Source organism: Felis catus, chromosome E2, assembly GCF_018350175.1.
Source record: "Felis catus isolate Fca126 chromosome E2, F.catus_Fca126_mat1.0, whole genome shotgun sequence".
Lineage (NCBI taxonomy): Eukaryota > Metazoa > Chordata > Mammalia > Carnivora > Felidae > Felis > Felis catus.
This window is the reverse complement of record NC_058382.1, coordinates 18,375,456-18,394,101: the sequence shown is the minus strand read 5'-3', so window position 1 is coordinate 18,394,101 and position 18,646 is coordinate 18,375,456. Positions and strand designations below refer to the sequence as shown.

Genomic DNA, 18,646 nt, shown 5'->3' with positions numbered 1-18,646 from the left:
GGGGCGGTGCGAGAAGGTGGAGCTGGGGCGGTGCGAAGGGGCGGGGCTGGGGCGGTGTTGGGGGCGGTGCGAGGAGGCAGAGCTGGGGCGGTGCTGGGGGCGGTGCTGGGGGCGGTGCGAGGAGGCAGTGCTGGGGCCGTGCTGGGGGCGGTGCGAGGAGGCGGATCCGGGGCGGTGCTGGGGGCGGTGCGAGGAGGCAGTGCTGGGGCGGTGCTGGGGGCGGTGCGAGGAGATGGAGCTGGAGTGGTGCTGGGGGCGGTGCGAGGGGGCGGAGCTGGGGCGGTGCTGGGGGCGATGAGAAGTGGTGGTACTGGGGAGAGCGCGCGGGTGGGTGATGCTAGGGGGGCGGTGTTGAAGGCGGAGCGAGGAGGGAGTGCTGGGCGGTGGTTCTGCGGATGGTGCTGGGGGCCGCTGCTTGGGAGGGGCGAGGGGGCGGTGCTCGGGGTGTGGTGAGAGGAGGCGGCAATTGGGGAGAGGGCGGCATTGTGGGCGGTGAAGCGAGGGGTGGAGTGCTGGGGGGGATTCTGGGGGCGGTGCTTGGGAGTGGCGCGGGGGGGCACTGCGAGGGGGTGGTGCTTAGGGGCGGTGCGGGGTGGTGGTATGGAACTGGAGGGCGGAGCGCAGGGGCGGTGCTGGGGTGGCACTTGGGGGAGTCTGGGGGGGGTAGTGCGAGGGGGTGACTCTGGGTGGGGGTTATCGATGCGAGGGGGCGGTGCCGGGTGGAGGTGGGGGATGTTGGCACGCGCTCCGTTACCTGCTTCTCGCTGGTTCCTGCTGGTTCTCTGTGACAGCGGAGCGCGAGCTTTTCCTCTTAACGGGGCTGTCTCCAGACTTCTCTTTCTGGAACCAAGTCCCAGTCGCCCTCAGGTGTGTATCACGGGATACCCATTTCTGCGTGCGGGGACAGAGGCTGGTCCTGCAATTCTCAGACCTTTTGGGGGGGCCCAGGTTCACACTGACAATTGAAGGTAGCACCTGATCTGCGGGGTCTGTGTGCTAACATGGAATGTAGCTCTAATTCAGTGCTTCTCAGCATCATCTGGGAATTTGCATTAGCATCATCTGGGAATTTGTTAAAAATCCTCGTTTGGGGGGCAACAGCCCAAACCTAGGTACTCGGAAATTTTGCGGGTGGGGCCCAGCGTTCTGCATGTGAACAAGCCGTCCAGGGGACTCCAATTTGAGAAAAAGGAGTCTTGGTAAGTAACAGGGCCCAGGGTGTGCTTACTGCTGCATACTTAAGAGTGTTATGGGGGTGCGTGGATGGTTCAGTCGGTTAAGCGTCTGACTCCTGGTTTTGGCTCAGATCATGTCTCCCTCTCTCTGCCCTTTTCCCAGTCGCTCTCTCTCTCTCTCAAAATAATAATGTTTTTAAAAAGATTCATCATCATCATTGTTATCACAAGTCACAAACCCTGCTGTGAGAGGGCAAATCAGAGACCGTTCTCTGCACGGTAACTTATTTGTCAAAATAATGAGTCTCATTCAGCAAGTAGCAGCAGAGGTAATGATGATAATGCTTACATGAGAGCACACGTTTTACCATTTGGTTATTTTTTTGTATTCTTTGAAATACATTATGCAGGAGAGTTTCATCAACTACAGGCAGGCCTACTGCACAAGGGACAGATACTTACAGGCCACATGACAACATTTGAGAACAGCAGGGTTAGATGCCCTCAGGCCTAAGTGGGCAATGGAACTCACATGGTTTCACATTTGTTACATAAGATGAGATACCATTACTCATCTCTGGTTCTCAGGCATTAAAGAAAAAGTTATTCAAGACACTTGTTGAGAATGATAAGGCGGACTTTCTTCACAGGCCCTATCATGTTAAGTATAGGGACCACTGCAGTAGGAGTTTGTAGTGAGAACGAGTTTGAGAACAAGAGTTTCCTTGTTCTCCAGGAAGAACAAGGAAAAGTAGGAATTTATAGGCGCAGGTGGGAGGGAGGGGATGGGAAATTACTAAGAGGATACATCAGGGGATAAGAGGGGTTCCAACTGAACCGACTTAACAAGATTCTTGCTGAAGGCAGGTCAGGATGATCAGACCTGGGGCGTGTTGGGGAATGAGGGACTGGATCAGATATCACCCGTGATCCGATATGGAGGGTAGTTCTGGTCAAACTGACTTTAGGGTCCTTGCTACAATTAGACAATGCAGAGAGAAACATGGAAGTCTGAAAGCCAGGGCCTAGTTGAGAAAAGAATTCAGAAGTGTCTAAGTAGAGGTTGGTCAAAGAGAATATCACTGTCACAGGAACCAAAACTTGCCCCTCTCCTGACTGTCGTATTCAGAGCAGCCAGATCCAGGTACAAATACATGATCGCAAGACATCCCAGCTTGATGTCCATTGGCTGGAGGCCCTTGTCCTCATCAAGACAGAATCAGCCCACCACCGCCTGGGCCTGTAGCCCACCAGGGAGCACTAAATCCTGGAGAGGTGAAAACTGAGGTCCAAGGAGGCCATACCAGGAAGGGGCACAAAATGAAGACATAATGAAGACGCAATTTCACGGTTACACCTGTCCATTTTTCATTGCCCCAAACTAATTTGCAATGGTCCAAATTAAATGTCAGGGAAGCTGGGTGTACAGAAAGAGAAAAAGAGATCAGTGAGCAAATATAACTGGCTTCAAAAACAATCCATCAGTTTGGTAACCAAATACTCATTTTGTATTTCTCCTATGCATGAACACTTGCTGCCCCTCGTTTCTCTGACAACCCAAAACCCCATCCCATCACCACCTCAATCTCAATCTTAGTATTTACACTCCGAACCTAACCTCATACCAGGAGACTACAGCAAAATAGGTTACTTATCACTTCTCACTCCCTGTAGATAGCTGTGGTTCAGGGACACGGTGAAAGGATCTTTTCAAACTGCTGAAGAAATTACCACCAACCTAGATTTCTATACATAGCAAAAGTGTCTCTCAAGAAAAAAGATATCTTAAAAAAGATTACTTCAAGCCAAAAAAGAAAAGGTTAATGGGAAATTAACCCACATAAAACTCAATGCTAATGATTATAATTAAGAACAAGGAGAAGTGATTCCAGGTGAAATCTTCAGGGTGAAAGGAATGAGGATCTGAGAGAGGGGTGTGTTTGTGGGCTCATGCAACTGTTCATTCTCTGTGTAAAACAGAAATACTATCTCCTGTGGGGTTAGAATGATGGCATTGCCATGCATACCATAAAAATCATAGTAATCGAAATGGGACAAAGTGATGGATATTCCGAGTTCCCTATATTGTCTAGAAGGAAGGTAAAGGTATTTATAACTCTGCGCTAATGGATTAAAATAAGTTATTTGTAATTTTTTGCTTAAATAAAATAAGTAAAATCAAAGAAAATACTTTCCAAAGTAGAAAAATTTGGGGGTTGTAAATGAGTAGACAGTACTTTTAAAGTAGTGGGTAAAGGGGCGCCTGGGTGGCTCAGTCGGTTAAGCGGCCGACTTCGGCTCAGGTCACGATCTTGCACTCTGTGAGTTCGAGCCCCGCATCGGGCTCTGTGCTGACAGTTCAGAGCCTGGAGCCTGTTTCAGATTCTGTGTCTCCTTCTCTCTGCCCCTCCCCCGTTCATGCTCTGTCTCTCCCTGTCTCAAAAATAAATAAACGTTAAAAAAAAAATTAAAAAAAAAAAAGTAGTGGGTAAAGAAGAAGGGAGGCAAAGAAAAGCAGAGAACCCAAATGCATCAACTTTTACACTAAGTTGCTATCGAATAAATATTCAGATTAGCAATCAGAGATTTTTTTCTTTTTCTTTTTTTTTTCCTTAACGTTTATTTATTATTGAGAGACAGAGAGCGACAAAGCATGAGCATGGGAGGGGCAGAGAGAGGAGGAGACCTAGAATCCGAAGCAGGCTCCAGGCTCTGAGCTGTCAGCACAGAGCCCAATGCAAGGCTCAAACCCACAAACTGCGAGATCATAACCCGAGCCAAAGTTGGACGCTCAACTGACTGAGCCACCCAGGCGCCCCAGCAGTCAGAGATTTTTAATGGTTCAATATGTCCCTGAAGGATTCGTCTTAATTCTTTTTTTTATTTGAGTGTAGCTGACACACACTAGTTTCGGGTGTATAGTGTAGTGATTATACAAGTTTATGCATTGCGCTCACCACAAGGGAGCTACCATCTGTCCCATACAATGTGACCACAATATCGACTGTACTTCCCATGCTACAACCCTCATTCCTGTGACCTAATCATTCTATAACTGGAAACCTTTTATCTCCCACTCTCCTTTACTCATTTTGCCCATCTCCCTTCCCTATAGCAACCATCAGTTTGTTCTCTGTATTTATAGATCTGATTCTGCTTTTCGTTTATCCATTTGGGATTTTTTTTTTTTTTTTAGATTCCACGTATGAATGAAATCGTATGGTATTTGTCTTTCTCAATGTGATTTCTTTCACTTGGCTTAGTACCTTCTAGGTCCATTCGTGTTGTCACCAATGGCACACACTCATCCTTTTTTATGGCTGCATAATATTCTGTCCACATCTTCCTTATCCATTCATCTATCGGTGGACTTCTAGGTTGCTTCCATATGTTGGCTATTGTATATAATGCTGCAATAAACATAGGGGTGCCTATATCTTTTTCAAATTAGTGTTTTCTTTTTCTTTGGGTAAATACCCAGTTAGTGGAATTATTGCATCATACGGTATTTCTATTTTTTTGAGGAGCCCGCGTACTGTTTCCACAGTGGCCATGTCAATTTCCATGCCTACCAACAGTGCACAAGTGTTCCTTGTTCTCCACGTCCTTGCCAACGCTTTGTTATTTCCTGTCTTTTTTAATTTAATTTTTTTTTTTTTACATTTTATTTATTTTTGAGACAGAGAGAGACAGAGCACAAATGGGGGAGGGACAGAGAGAGAGGGAGACACAGAATCCCAAGCAGGCTCCAGGCTCTGAGCTGTCAGCACAGAGCCCGATGTGGGGCTCAAACCCATGAACCATGACATCATGACCTGAGCCCAAGTCAGTTGCTTAACCGACTGAGCCACCCAGGTGCCCCTGTCTTTTTTTATTTTAGACTATCAAACAGGCATAAGGTAAAGGATTAAATTTTGAAAATTAATAGACAGTATATTTAGAGCAGTTTTAGGTACAGCAAAATTGAACAGAATGTATAGTGTTCCCATTATACCTCTTCCCGCACATGTGCACTTAGGTTCTCCTCCCTCAACATCTGCAGAGTGTTGTGCATTTGTTATAATCTATGAACTAACATTGACACATCGTTATCAAACAAAATTAACCTTCAGTTTACATTAGAGTTCACTGTGTTGTACTTTTGAGACAGGGAGACTGAAAGGACCCTATTAAAAAACTCCTTTTCCTAGGGGTGCCTGGGTGGCGCAGTCGGTTAAGCGTCTGACTTCAGCCAGGTCACGATCTCGCGGTCCGTGAGTTCGAGCCCCGCGTCGAGCTCTGGGCTGATGGCTCAGAGCCTGGAGCCTGTTTCCCATTCTGTGTCTCCCTCTCTCTCTGCCCCTCGCCCGTTCATGCTCTGTCTCTCTCTGTCCCAAAAATAAATAAATGTTGAAAAAAAAATTTACAAAAAAAACCCCAAAAAACTCCTTTTCCTGCTTCTATTCTTGTGAGGACCACCCCCCCTCCCCACCCCAGCTTATGTATGCCTATTGTATGTCCTCCTTGTGGAGGGCAAGGAGTTAATGATTTCTTTGGAGTCTTCTAGCAAATAGCTAACATCTAAAGGGGTGACCAGGTGGGGTTTCATGTAGGTTTCCAAGACAACTGACTCCAGACACCGAGACCAGGGCATAAGTGACTTATGGAGGACACCCAGGTACTCGTCCTTATCTGACTAGGTCCTGGATGCCCAAGAGGGCATGTATACCAGACCACACTCTTCAGTAAAAACTCCAGACCCCAAACAAACAGGAGAGTCATTATTTTCCTTTCTGAGTCTCTTCCAGATGCTCTGTCTGTATCTGTTCTCACTACATCTTCAATAAACTCTGCTCTTACTTCCTGCTGGTTTGCATTTGATTTCCATCCTGCTCAATGCCAAACACCCTCTTGGCTGGACCTATGGGACCCCCTCTGGGTCATCGCACCTGCCCTGCCTGCATCACTTTCTCTGGGCTTTAACAAATGTATGATGTCATGTGTCCACCATTATAGTTTCATACAAAACACTTTCACGGCCCTAAAAAAAAAAACAAACCCGTGTTGCATCTATTCATCCATCCATCCCTCTCGGCCCCCACGAGCTCCTGGTAACCACTGAACTTTTTATTGCCTCCATAATTTTGCCTTTTCCAGAATTTCATATAGTTGGAATCATATGTAGTCTTTTCAGATTGGCTTCTTTCACTTAGGAATATACATTCAAGTTCCCTCTAAGTCTTTTCATAGCTTGATAGCTCGTTTCTTTATCGCACTGCATAATATTCCACCATCTGGACGTACCACAGTTTATGCGTTCACCTACTGGAGGACATCTTGATGACTTGCAGTTTCTGGCAATTATGAATAAAGCTGCTATAAAAATCCACGTTCAAGTTTTTGTGTGGACACGAGCTTTCACTTCTTTCAAGGAAATACCAAGGAATGCATTTGCTGGCTTGTAGGCTAAGAGTCAGTTTCGTTTCGGAAGAAATTGCCAAATTGTCTTACGAAGCAAATGGACCGTTTTGCATTCCCATCGGCCAGGAATGAGAGTTTCTGTTGCTGCACAAACTCATCAACATTCAGTGTTGTCAGTGTTTTGGATTTTGGCAATTCTAATAGGTGGGTAGTGGTATGTCATTGTTGTGTTAATTTGCGTTTCCCTAATGATATCTCGTGTGCATCTTCATATTCTTGTTTGCCCTCTGGATATCTTCTTTGGTGAGGTATCTGTTTCATCTTTTGCCCATTTTTTATTGGGTTTGGGTTGTTTACTTTCTCTGTTAATAGTCCTTTGTTTTAGCTCACAGTCCTTTATCAGAGACACCTTTAAAAAAAATTTTTTTTTACATTTGTTTATTTTTGAGAAACAGAGTGAGACAAAGCGTGAATGGGGGAGGGGCAGAGAGAGTAGGAGACACAGAATCTGAAGCAGGCTCCAGGCTCTGAGCAAGCGGTCAGCACAGAGCCTGATGCGGGGCTCGAACCCACGAACTGTGAGATCATGACTGGAGCCGAAGTCGGACACTCAACCGACTGAGCCACCCAGGCACCCCATCAGATACACCTTTTGCAAAAAAGTTCCTCCCAATCTGAAGCCTGTCTTCTTATTCTATTGATGATGTCTTTCACAGAGCAGAAGTTTTTAATCTTAATGAAGTCCAGTAATCAGTTTTTTCTTTCACAGATTGTTTTTCGGTAAGACAAGACAGTTGGGAGTTTATCGGAGGAATGTTTTACTCTGCCTATCTCAAATATTTGTCAGTGGGCTGCAGGTTACAAAGAAATTTAATTGTATTACATTTTTGTCTTGCCTTTGTTCCCTACATCACCATGGAGGGGAAGGTGATGTTAGGGCTCCAGGAAATTGAGTCTATGGGTTTCTGGAGGTTAGGCTATTGATAAGATTGCCTTTTTCTTGTAATTTACTAAGACGTTTGTAAACTGACGGAGACTCATGTCCTGCGGGACTGTGATCTCTATCAGTTAGCCCTTTGTTTTCTCCTTCTCTTAGCTTTAAGGCAGCCAGGAGTGCTTGAGGATTGTCACATGTATCCCACCGGAGGCGAGGCGGGAGGCTGCAGGGTGTTTGCGGGGTCTCAGCTTGCCTCATGCTCCCTCATCAATATCCTAAAGGTTAAAGGTTCAGTCTCACAAGACTGTCCCCACTTCAGATGCCAATTCCAAGTCCAGATTGTTACCTGTGCCACTGACTGATTGACTATAAATCAGAGGTTCCCACAATCTCCTCCTTGGATTTGATCATTTGTTAGGATGGCTCACAAAGCTCAGGGAAACATTGACTTACACTTACCAGTGAGTACTTATTATAAAGTATATAATTAAGTACTTATTATAAAGGATATTATAAAGGATACTGATGAACAGCCAGATGAAGAGGTACGTAGGGCCAGGTTTGGTAGAGTCCCACGTGCAGGAGTTTCTGTCCCCGTGAAACTGGGGTGCACTACCCTCCGGACATGTGGATGAGTTCACCAACCTGGAAGCTCATCAAATCTTGTTGTTCAAGAGTTTTTATAGAATTTAATCTGTGATACTCCCCCTCCCCCCTTTCTTCCCAGAGATCAATGGCTGGAGCTGAAAGTTTCGACCTTAAATCACTTGATCTGTCTGGTGATCAGTTCCAACCCGAGGTTGTCTAGGGATCCCTTCTAAGCCAGCTTACTAGCATAAACTCGGGTGTACTCAAAAGGGGCTCCTTATAAATAACAGACACTCATCACTCAGGGAATTCCGTGGGTTCTAGGAGTTTTTTCAGTGACCAGAGACAAAGACCAAATATATTTCCTATTACAGCACAGTACCTTTGATATTGTGTGGGGAAAATGACACTTTACCTCTATGATCTTCTTACCCAAGTCCTATAACCGCAGTCTAATTATGAGAAAATCATGAGATAAATTCCCATGGAGGCACGTCCTACAGTATACCTGACCAGTACTACTCAGAAGTGCCAAGTTCATCAAAAACAAGGAACGTCTGACAAACTATCATGGGCAAGCAGAGCCTGCAATGACAGGACAACTGAATGCAGCATCCTGGATGGGAGTCTGATACATGAAAAGGGCATTAGGTTAAGAGCTTGGGAAGTCTGGATAAACTATGGGCTTCATCTAATAATAATGTATCAACATTGATTCATTCATTGTAACAAACGTATCATATAATGTAAGATGTTATGTGCATATGGGAGAGGTATATAGAAGCCTTCTGTACTTACCTGCTCATTTTTCCCCTGTAAATCTAAAACTATTCCTCAAAAACATAAAGTCTATTATTAAGTTTAAAAACTCTGGGATATTTAGAGCTTACAGGTGTGATTGTGGACAGAGGATATGCCAAGAAACGTGTGGGATGGAGAATCAGATCTACAGCGTTCTTGGGTGCAGGTAGGAAAACCGAGACTTGCATATATGAACCCTTCAGACGAAGTTCAAGGTTAATCTTTTGATAGTGAGGTTTCCAGAGAGCCAAATCCCCAACTTTTATATGTGGACTAGTTTAGATGGGAAGACTGGAGGAAAAACAGTGTTAACCTGTTGATAAGGCATGGGCATAGTCAGTCAGTCCATTGCAATATTTGGGAAGGTCTGAAATGCCCAGACCAGAGTCTTCTGTAGCCCATGCCATGTGTGGAATTCTCACAGATGCTCCAGTAAGTGTCTCATAGAAGAAGAGTTGATGTGGGTGGAGATTCGAAAGTCATCAAAGCCGAAGATAAAACCTCGGATCATGGAAGGCCAAGTTTCTCTGAGAGTTTTGCAATTTTAGATTTAATAATCCATTCATGCACTCAGTCAAGACAGGGCAAAAGCAACATCCCAGAGAGAGAAAAATTGTTCCAGCAGAAATTTAGCAACAGTGGTTAAGCAGTAGCCCTCTTATGCGGGGAAGCTTTGATCCGCGTAGGCAGAGGAGATTTAACATTCTGTCTGCTGTGGAATGGGGGCAGGTTTCTGAGCTGTTGGCTTTAGCAAGTTCCCCCTTTGCTTGTGGATCTTATCGCCCATATGAGTTTCTGTTTTAAATACGCCCACTTCTTTTGGCGCCGATAAATCCTCGAAGTGATCAGCCACGCATTTCCCGTTTTGAGTTGCTGTGCCACGTGCAGTCATAAATACCGATCAAGTATCGCTAACCTTAAAAGTAAAACTGTTGACTATTTTGCCAGAAAAATGGGCTTGTTCAGGAATAGCAGAGAACTGCAACTCAAGACATGCAAGCTACAGCAAAACCATAGGAGACCCTGTTGGCGGGCAGGGAGAAAATCTTCCTTCCGCCTGCTGGCGTAGTAAAAACAGGCTTCTTCCTGTGGGAAAATGCAAGGAAGGTCTCTTGTGGGGTCTGCAAAGGGCTGTGAGGAGTGGTACAGCGTGAGCGTTCCCCCTTCCGGCCTTATTTATTTATTCATTTCTAGGGAACCTTGCTTTTTAGAAATATTTATTTATTTTGAAAGAGAGAGAGAGAGAGAGTGCATGCGCAAGTGGGGGGGGGGGGCAGAGGGAGAATCCCAAGCAGGCTCCACAGCGTCAGCGCTCAGAGCCCCATGTGGGGCTCAGACTCACGAACCGTGAGATCATGACCTGAGCTGAAATCAAGAGTTGGATGCTTAACCGACTGAGCCACCCAGGGGCCCCCTTTTTTTAAATTGAAGTTTTGTTTTTTATTTCTTTGTATCCCAGGTGGGACTCCAACCTATGACCCCAAGATTGAAGGTTGCATGTTCTTCCAACTGAGCCAACCAGGTACCCCCTCCCAATTCCATTTTAGTTTAGTTTAGTTTATTTAACTTTATTAATTTTTGAGAGAGAGAGAGAGAGATAGCAGTGGAGGGGCAGAGAGAGAGAGAGAGAGAGAGAGAGAGAGGTGAGAGAGAGAATCCCAAGCAGGCTGCATGCTGACGGCGTGGAGCCCAACTCAGGACTCAAACCCGTAAACCTTGAGATCTTGACCTGGGCTGAAATCACGAGTGAGCTGCTCAACTGACTGAGCCACGCAGGGACCTCCCAACTCCATTTAAAACGACATTCCCTTTTTTCAGTTCCATAGTTCCAACTCAAAAGGTATCTGCTATCTGTCCAGATACTAATTCTCCTATCTATCCTTAACTAACGTGCAGCCCCGCGTGAGAACCATAAGTTCCGCCAACTGGAATGAATTCTGTTATCTGGGATGATTGGGTGTAAGGCTGACACTCATATTCATGGGGTTCTGGAAACCTACAGATTCAGGCAGATCCTGCCTGAAATGTTCCTTGTGAAGTGAGGAGCTAGTATCCATCAACAGAGAAGGTGAGGTCTGGGTCTGTTAGGGGAAGCTCTGAAAGGCCGGAGTGCAGAAGGGTTAAGTTCAGGTGGCTGCCTTGCAGTCACGTGGGTCCCCTCCAGTCAGGAAAGGAAAAAGACCAGCAACGCTAAGATTTCGAACAACGGGGGGTGGTAATGTGAGAAGGAGCGAGCAAAAGGATCTCAAGAGAGGCAAGATGAGAGGTGAAAAAAAAAAATGCGGTGTTTCAGTTAGGAGAAGGATTTGGGCACACGGGGTACATACCTAACACAAGATCCGTTGTCGCCTGAACCAACTTTGCTCTTGCCATGACTGCTCTACAACAAGAAATGGCTTCAGCCACGCAGTCCAGAGCGAGACTAAAATACCCAACTGGCCTCTGCTTGAAAAAGCACCTAAAGCATGTCCTTCTCTCTCATGAATGAATGACTAGTGAGAAGGGCAAAGGATGCTTTGGGAGCCTCAAGGTGGAAGTACAGGAAAGGGAAGTTTTTAAGGATTTGAATACATCACGGAAAGTGAGTCCCATTGTAGAAGGTGAGGCATAGTTTCCTAAATTATGCCATATAAAGGGGACGCTACGTTAGAAAAACTTGGAATCCACTTCCTACAACAGCCAGGTAATCCTAGAAAGCCCCAGAGCTGTCTTTTGGTTTCAGGCTGAAGGTAATGAAGGATGGTCTTGCTAGTTCTGAGGACAAGGGTTTTCCCTCAGGGTTAGATACCATGTTCTAAATATTGCACCTGGACCGCAAAGTTGTATTTTGCCCCTTGAAACCTTATGCTCCTCTTAAATGTGAAACTGAATAAGGAAAATGTCAGTTATCTTTTTTTTATAAGAAAGTCTCATTTAAAGTGGAGTTGGAAGGCCAGAAGGGGGAGCTCTCACGCTGTACCATTCCTCACAGCCCTTTGCAGAGCAAACAAAAAGAGACAGACCTGCGTTCCCAAAGAGAAGCAGCCTGCTTTACAATCCCAGCAGAGGAAGAAAGATTTTCCCCCAGCCCAGCAACAGCCTAGCCAATGAGAGACTGTCACACACAACTCAACCAATGAAAAGCCACTACACTTTCGACTCCCGGTTTACTCCAATGGACTTTTTGTTTACAACAGCTCCTCCCAAGTCCCCCACCCCCCTTTTCTCTATGAAAGAGCCAACTTCTCCTTTGTGCTTTGGACTTGTTTGTGGTTTTGCTGTAGCTTGCGTGGCTTGAATTGTAATTCTCTGCTGCTCCCGAATAAATCAGTTTTTGTGGTAAAATAATTAACAGTTTTATTTTTAAGGTTAACACAAGCCGGAGCTTCTAATAAGTATCAAGTGTCTGTGAGTTACTGAACCTAGTAAAACAAAGAAGCTCATCCGGATATTGACTTGAATTATAGAAGAAGCCTAGATTCTTTGGATTTACACTTAATATTCAGGCAAAAATAAGCGGGGACTTTGGAACATCCCTGGAGCACGACGATCCAGGTATGCTGTTGGTTTTCCCATGCGAGGTGAAGAGGTATTTGGGAGTTAGATAAAGGGGTCTGCTGAAGAAAGCAGAGCGTATCAACAATGGCGAAATGAATAGTGTCAGAGGGTATAGGAGCAAAGAGAGTGTTGCGATTTGGGAAAAAAACAATATGCATTTTACAATTTTATTTATGGCTCACAGTTCTTGGACAAACTGGTAACCCCTTCCGTTAGGTTTCTTTATGGGTAGGATAGATGTGCTGCAGGGGCTCCATGTGGAGATCAGAAGCCCTTTGTCAAGTAATATATGAGTAATAGGTCCGAGACCATAAATTACCTCATTTTTAAGGTATCGTCTTGAGTTAATTTAGAGAGAGACATAGCGAGGTCTACATCCACCTTTAAAGGCTCTACCTCTCAGCGGCGTCCTACACCTGCCATTCCTTTAGGCGAAAGTGAGTCAGGAATGTGAATGAGCGAAAGTGAGTCAGGAAGGTGAATGAGTGTGTCCCTGCATGCAGCCCTTATCAAGGGCTTGGGGAGCTCTGAGGGGTCAAGAAAACCTTGGTAATCTATCAAAGCTGTCAGAGGGCACAGTGCGTGAGGTTGGAGTCTGGAACTTCAAAGGTGAGTCCCTTGGATGAACGTTAAATATTAACATTACAATGAGAAATCAAGTCTCTGCCTCGTAGCTTAAAAGAGGTTGGGGGGCTTAAGAGAAAAGCTTTGTTGGGCATCATGGGGTCCAAGAGACAAAGAAAGGATATTTTTGTTTGTTTATTTGTTTATTTTTTTAAGGGATGGATCATGTGACTGATTATCTAATCATGTGAGGGATTATCTAACCTCACTACAGAGGTGAGTTGTGCACCCTGAGGAATTATAGTAGGGCCATCTGAGGTGTTGAGGGTGGAGTATGTGACCCCACCAGAAAGGTGGCAGTGTGCCCATTGACTGAGGTGATCATCTCACCCCGTGTATTCAAGGGTGTCTGGGGAAAGACAGGAACAGATTCCTTAAAGGGAAGTCATTGGGAGTAACAATTACAGAGGGGAGGTGAACTCTGAGAGGTTACATGGCCTCAGGTAAGGTACGAAGAGACTGTTGAATGACCTGATGAGGGTTGTACTAAAAAGGCCATTTTTCTTTTCTTTTAAAAAATTTTTAATGTTTATTTTGGAGAGAGGGAGAGAGAGAGTGTGAGCAGGGTAGGACACAGAATGTGAAGCAGGCTCCAGGCTCTGAGCTGTCAACACAGAGCCCGATGCGGGGCTCAAATCCACAAACCGCGAGATCATGACCTGAGCTGAAGTTGGACGCTTAGTCAACGGAGCCACCCAGGTGCTCCTAAAACGGCCATTTTTCAATTTCATACTAGGAGAAACTAGCAGACCACTTTTAAAAAACGTTTATTTATTTTTGAGAGAGAGGGAGAGAGACAGAAAGAAACAGAATCCCAAGCAGGCTCCATGCTATCAGTGCAGGGCCCGACGTGGGGCTTGAACTCATGAACCATAAGATCATGACCTGAGCCAAAATCAAGAGTTGGACACTTAACCAACTGAGCCACACAGGCGCCCCCGAGGACCATTTTCTAGAGGGGATTTGGGATCCTGAGGATTCAAGGTCCCCTGGAGATAAACCAATTTGGGGAGACCCCAAGAACTCCAGAGAGATGATTGTAGTTCCAAATTATCCTTAGTGAAATTTTACCTTTTTCTGGAATGTCGGACTGAATTAGTGCTATGGAGGCAGAGCGTGTAATCAAGAACAGAGGAGGAAAGGGGGGGATCCAGGGGAGCGAGAATTTCCCATGGGATTAGACATGTTATTCAAATAAACAAAAGAGGTTTCCCCCAAGAGCTGGGAAGATTCTCACCCGTCCCCAAACTTGCAAGATTCCTGTTCAACGGGCAGATCGGATGCCCACTCAAGAGCCAAAGGAAAAAGTTTTCATTCAAAGAGAATCAAAGTAACTCCTTGCTTGTGCTACAACGGCACATGTCTGGAGCACTGGATTAGGGGTCGTGATTGACAGTGTGGAGCCAGATCTCCCCAATGTGGAAAGGACACAAGGGGTACGAGAGGCTGACATGAGCACCTGGGTGACGGTAGAAGGACCTGAGCCAGCACTCCCTCCGAGTCACGGCACCAGAATACTGTCAAAAAAAAAAAAAAAAAAAAAAATCCAGACTATCCAGACTATCCAGAAGTCTGGACAGACCATCAGATCTGTAAGCACGTGAGGAGGCTGTGGGGAAATGGCATTTCTTTTATAGGGAGGCACAGATGAGGCTGGAAAGAGCCAGGTGTGGGGTAGGGAGGTAAGCAAGTGGTGTCGTCAAGCACCCGAACAGGAACAGGAAATGTCTTTCTCTGCCGTCACCCGATCCTCGATCCTCGGGAGGTGCCGTTGAGGTTGTCCTGCTTTCTAATGCTTGCTTCAGCTCAAGGGTGGGCTGAAGTTCAAGGGCCTGTGGAGAGGAGAGAAGCCTGACCAGTTTGGTCAGAACGAGTTAGCAGGGATCTTGTCCAGATTGGTCATTTGCATTTACGAAAATTGTAAATAGACGGAATCGTACGGCAGGCACGCTGGCTTCTCAGTATAATTGAGATTTGTACCGCCTCGGTGACCCTCTGAACTACCTTCAACTTTTCATATTTTGTCCAGCTTTCCGAGTGTTCTTCTGTGGAAAGGTTGATCTGAAGTGACCCAGTCAACCACCGTGGGAAGTGCAAGTCGACTTGGTTGTTTTGATGGCATACCCTCATCCTACTTTTAAAATATTTATGGGAACTCTCTGGGACCTATGGTGAAGGCGCCTTCCTCCAGAGGAGTCATGTGTTTGTTTAGTATTTGAGTTCAGCAGATCCTTTCTGTTTCTTTTCTTTTAAGTTTTACTTATTGATTTTTTTAGTAGTCTCTACGCCCAGCGTGGGGCTCGAACTCGTGACCCCTGAGATCAAGAGTCGCACACTCTTCCTACTGAGCCAGCCAGGAGTCAGCAGATGCTTTCAAGCTGAGAATTTGGATCATTGTTCAATCTAGAAAATAGGTTTTTGGAAAAACTTTCCTCTCCTACATACGTTCTTCTTTGTTCCTGGATCTTTAATTTTTTTAATATATTTTATTTTTTTAAGTTTATATATTTATTTTGAGAGAGACAGAGAGAGACGGCGTGACTGGGGGAGGGGGTGAGAGAGGGAGAGAGAATCCCAAACAGGCTCCTCACTGTGAGCGCAGAGCCTGATGTGGGGCTCGAACCCGAGAACCGTGAGATCATGACCTGAGCGGAAATCAAGAGTTGGACGCTCAACCGAGTGAGCCCCCTGGGTGCCCCCTTTGTTCCTGGATCTTTAATTAGATGGAATCTCTGCCTGTCTTCCAAAAGTCATCCCTCTCCCCAACCAGAAAATAAATAAATGGATGTTCTTTGGATTTTCTTCTAATACTTGAATGCTTTATTTCTTTGAATTACATATTCATATATAATGCAAGTCCATTCTTTTTAAATTACCATAGCTTCCTAATTTATATGCTAGGAACAGTAAGCACCTCTTCATTACTTTATTATTATTGTTGTTATTATTTTATTTTAATTCCAGTATAGTTCACATATAGTGTTATATTAGTTTCAGGTGTCCAATATAGTGATTCAACAATTCTGGGCATTACTTAGCGCTCATCAAGATAAGTGCTCTCCTGGGGTGCCTGGGTGGCCCAGTGGGTTGGGCGTCCCACTTCAGCTCAGGTCATGATCTCGCGGTCCGTGAGTTCAAGCCCCGCGTCTGGCTCTGTGCTGACAGCTCAGAGCCTGGAGCCTGTTTCAGATTCTGTGTGTCTCCCTCTCTCTCTGACCCTCCCCCGTTCATGCTCTGTCTCTCTCTGTCTCAAAAATAAATAAACGTTAAAAAAATTAAAAAAAAAAAAGATAAGTGCTCTCCTTAATCCCCATCACCTGTTTCACGCATCCCCCCACCCGCCTTCCCTTTGGGAATCATCAGTTTGTTCTCTATAGTAGAGAGTCTATTTCTTGGTTTGTCTCTTTTTTATCTTTGTTCATTTGTTTTGTTCCTCAAAATCCACGTACGAGGAGTGGTCCTGGATGTCTCAGTCAGGTAAGCGTCCGACTCTCGGTTTCAGCTCAGGTTATGTCCTCACAGCTCATGGGATTAAGCCCTACATAGGGCTCTGCACTGACAGCCTGGAGCCTGCTTGGGATTCTCTCTCTCCCTCTCTGTCTCTGCCCCTCACCTGATTGCCCTCTCTCTCTCTCTCTCAAAATAAATAAACATTAAAAACGATTCCACATATGAATGAAATCATATGGTATTTCTCTTTCTCTAACTGACTTACTTTGCTTAACATTATATTCTCTAGATCCATCATGTTGTTGCAAATGGCAAGATTTCATTCTTGTATATAAGTACCACATCTTCAGGGTGCCTGGGTGGCTCAGTCGGTTAAGAGTCTGACTTGATTTTGGGGCGCCTGGGTGGCGCAGTCGGTTAAGCGTCTGACTTCAGCCAGGTCACGATCTCGCGGTCCGTGAGTTCGAGCCCCGCGTCAGGCTCTGGGCTGATGGCTCAGAGCCTGGAGCCTGTTTCCGATTCTGTGTCTCCCTCTCTCTCTGCCCCTCCCCCGTTCATGCTCTGTCTCTCTCTGTCCCAAAAAAATAAATAAACGTTGGAAAAAAAAAAAAAAATTTAAAAAAAAAAAAAAAAGAGTCTGACTTGATTTTGACTGAGGTCGTGATCTCACAGTCGTGGGATCAAGCCCTGAGCCGAGCTCTGTGCTGTTAGTGGAGCCTGCTTAAGATTCTGTCTCCTTCTTCTGCCCCTCCCCTGTTTGTACATGCTCTCTTTCTCTAAAAAAAATTTTTTTTAAATAAATACCACATTTTTTTAGTTGAAAATCCAAAACGTAAGAAGAATTGAAAATTTTTTATTTGGGGGGCACCTGGGTGGCTCAGTCAGTTATGCGTCTGACTTTTGGTTTCAGCTCAGGTCGTGATCTCACAGTTCGTGGGTTTGAGCCCCGCATCGGGCTCAGTGCTGGCAGTGTGGAGCCTGTTTGGGATGCTCTCTCTCTCCTTCTTTCTCTGCCCCTCCCCTGCACACACACACACACACACACACACACACACACACACACTCTGTCTCAAAATAAATAAACTTAAAAAAAAAAGAAAGAAAATTCTTTATTTGGTAAAATTAAGAATACATTGTATAACTCATGGACCACCAAGAGGGAAACATGTGAAAGTGGTAACTGAAAAAAAAAACGACATGAAGTAATATTGATGATGCTCACATTCAGTTGTGCTGTCATGTGGCTAAAATAAAGTTCTTTTGGTTCCTTTTGTGTCAAACATTTAAGGGCAAAATAAAAAAAAAATAAGGCAATTTTGCTAAAAGGGAAGATCCTTTAAATTCTTTAGGGAGGGGTTACCTAGAGGGGGAAGAGTGCTTAAAATTCTATAGCACTAAGGTTAAGTGGAGGCCATGACCAAATAAATGTGTAACCAAGACATGTTTTATGCTCTTTAAAGCAGTACTTTTGAGTTGGGAAAGTATCCAGAGAAAGATGATTCTTCCTGATGTGCTTTCTCGCTGAACAACACCTTTATTCACCTTTGTATGTATCAACTGTCTAGCGCAAGTACTCGAACTCTGAAATATCTCAATGCAACTCACAAATGACACTTTATCATGCATAATACCTTCACCTGGAAATAAATTCTTCATGCCTTGCGCATTCATGATTCCCAGGAACATTTCAGTTATGGTAAATTACAGGATGGCAAGAAAAGTTCTTGGAGATCTTGAAGTAAGAAAAAACTTGAGGTGGGGCGCCTGGGTGGCTTAGTCAGTTAAGCGTCCAACTTCGGCTCAGGTCGTGATCTCGTGGTTCGTGAATCTGAGCCTCGCGTCAGGCTCTGTGCTGACAGCTCGGAGCCTGGAGCCTGCTTCGGATTCTGTGTCTCCTTCTCTCTCTCTGCACCTCCCCCACTCACGCTCTGTCTCTCTCTCTCTGTGTCTCTTTCTCTCAAAAATAAATAAGTTAAAAAAATAACTTTAAACTTTAAACTTTAATAAATTTTAATAAACTTTTAATTTTATAAAATAAATAAAATAAAATTTTAATAAACTTTAATAAATTTAAACTTTAAATAAGTTTAAAAAAGTTAAAAAAAATAAAAAACTTGAGGAAAGGATATGTTAA

General features: G+C 44.9%; 1 long non-coding RNA gene across 1 annotated transcript; it reads left to right on the top strand.

The window, feature by feature from the left end:
• Positions 1–709: 709 nt before the first annotated feature.
• Positions 710–12,766, top strand: LOC109494622. The gene is made up of 3 exons (XR_002149613.3): positions 710–867; positions 10,361–10,423; positions 11,873–12,766. It is a non-coding gene; the product is annotated as an uncharacterized LOC109494622 (long non-coding RNA).
• The last annotated feature ends 5,880 nt before the right edge of the window (positions 12,767–18,646 follow it).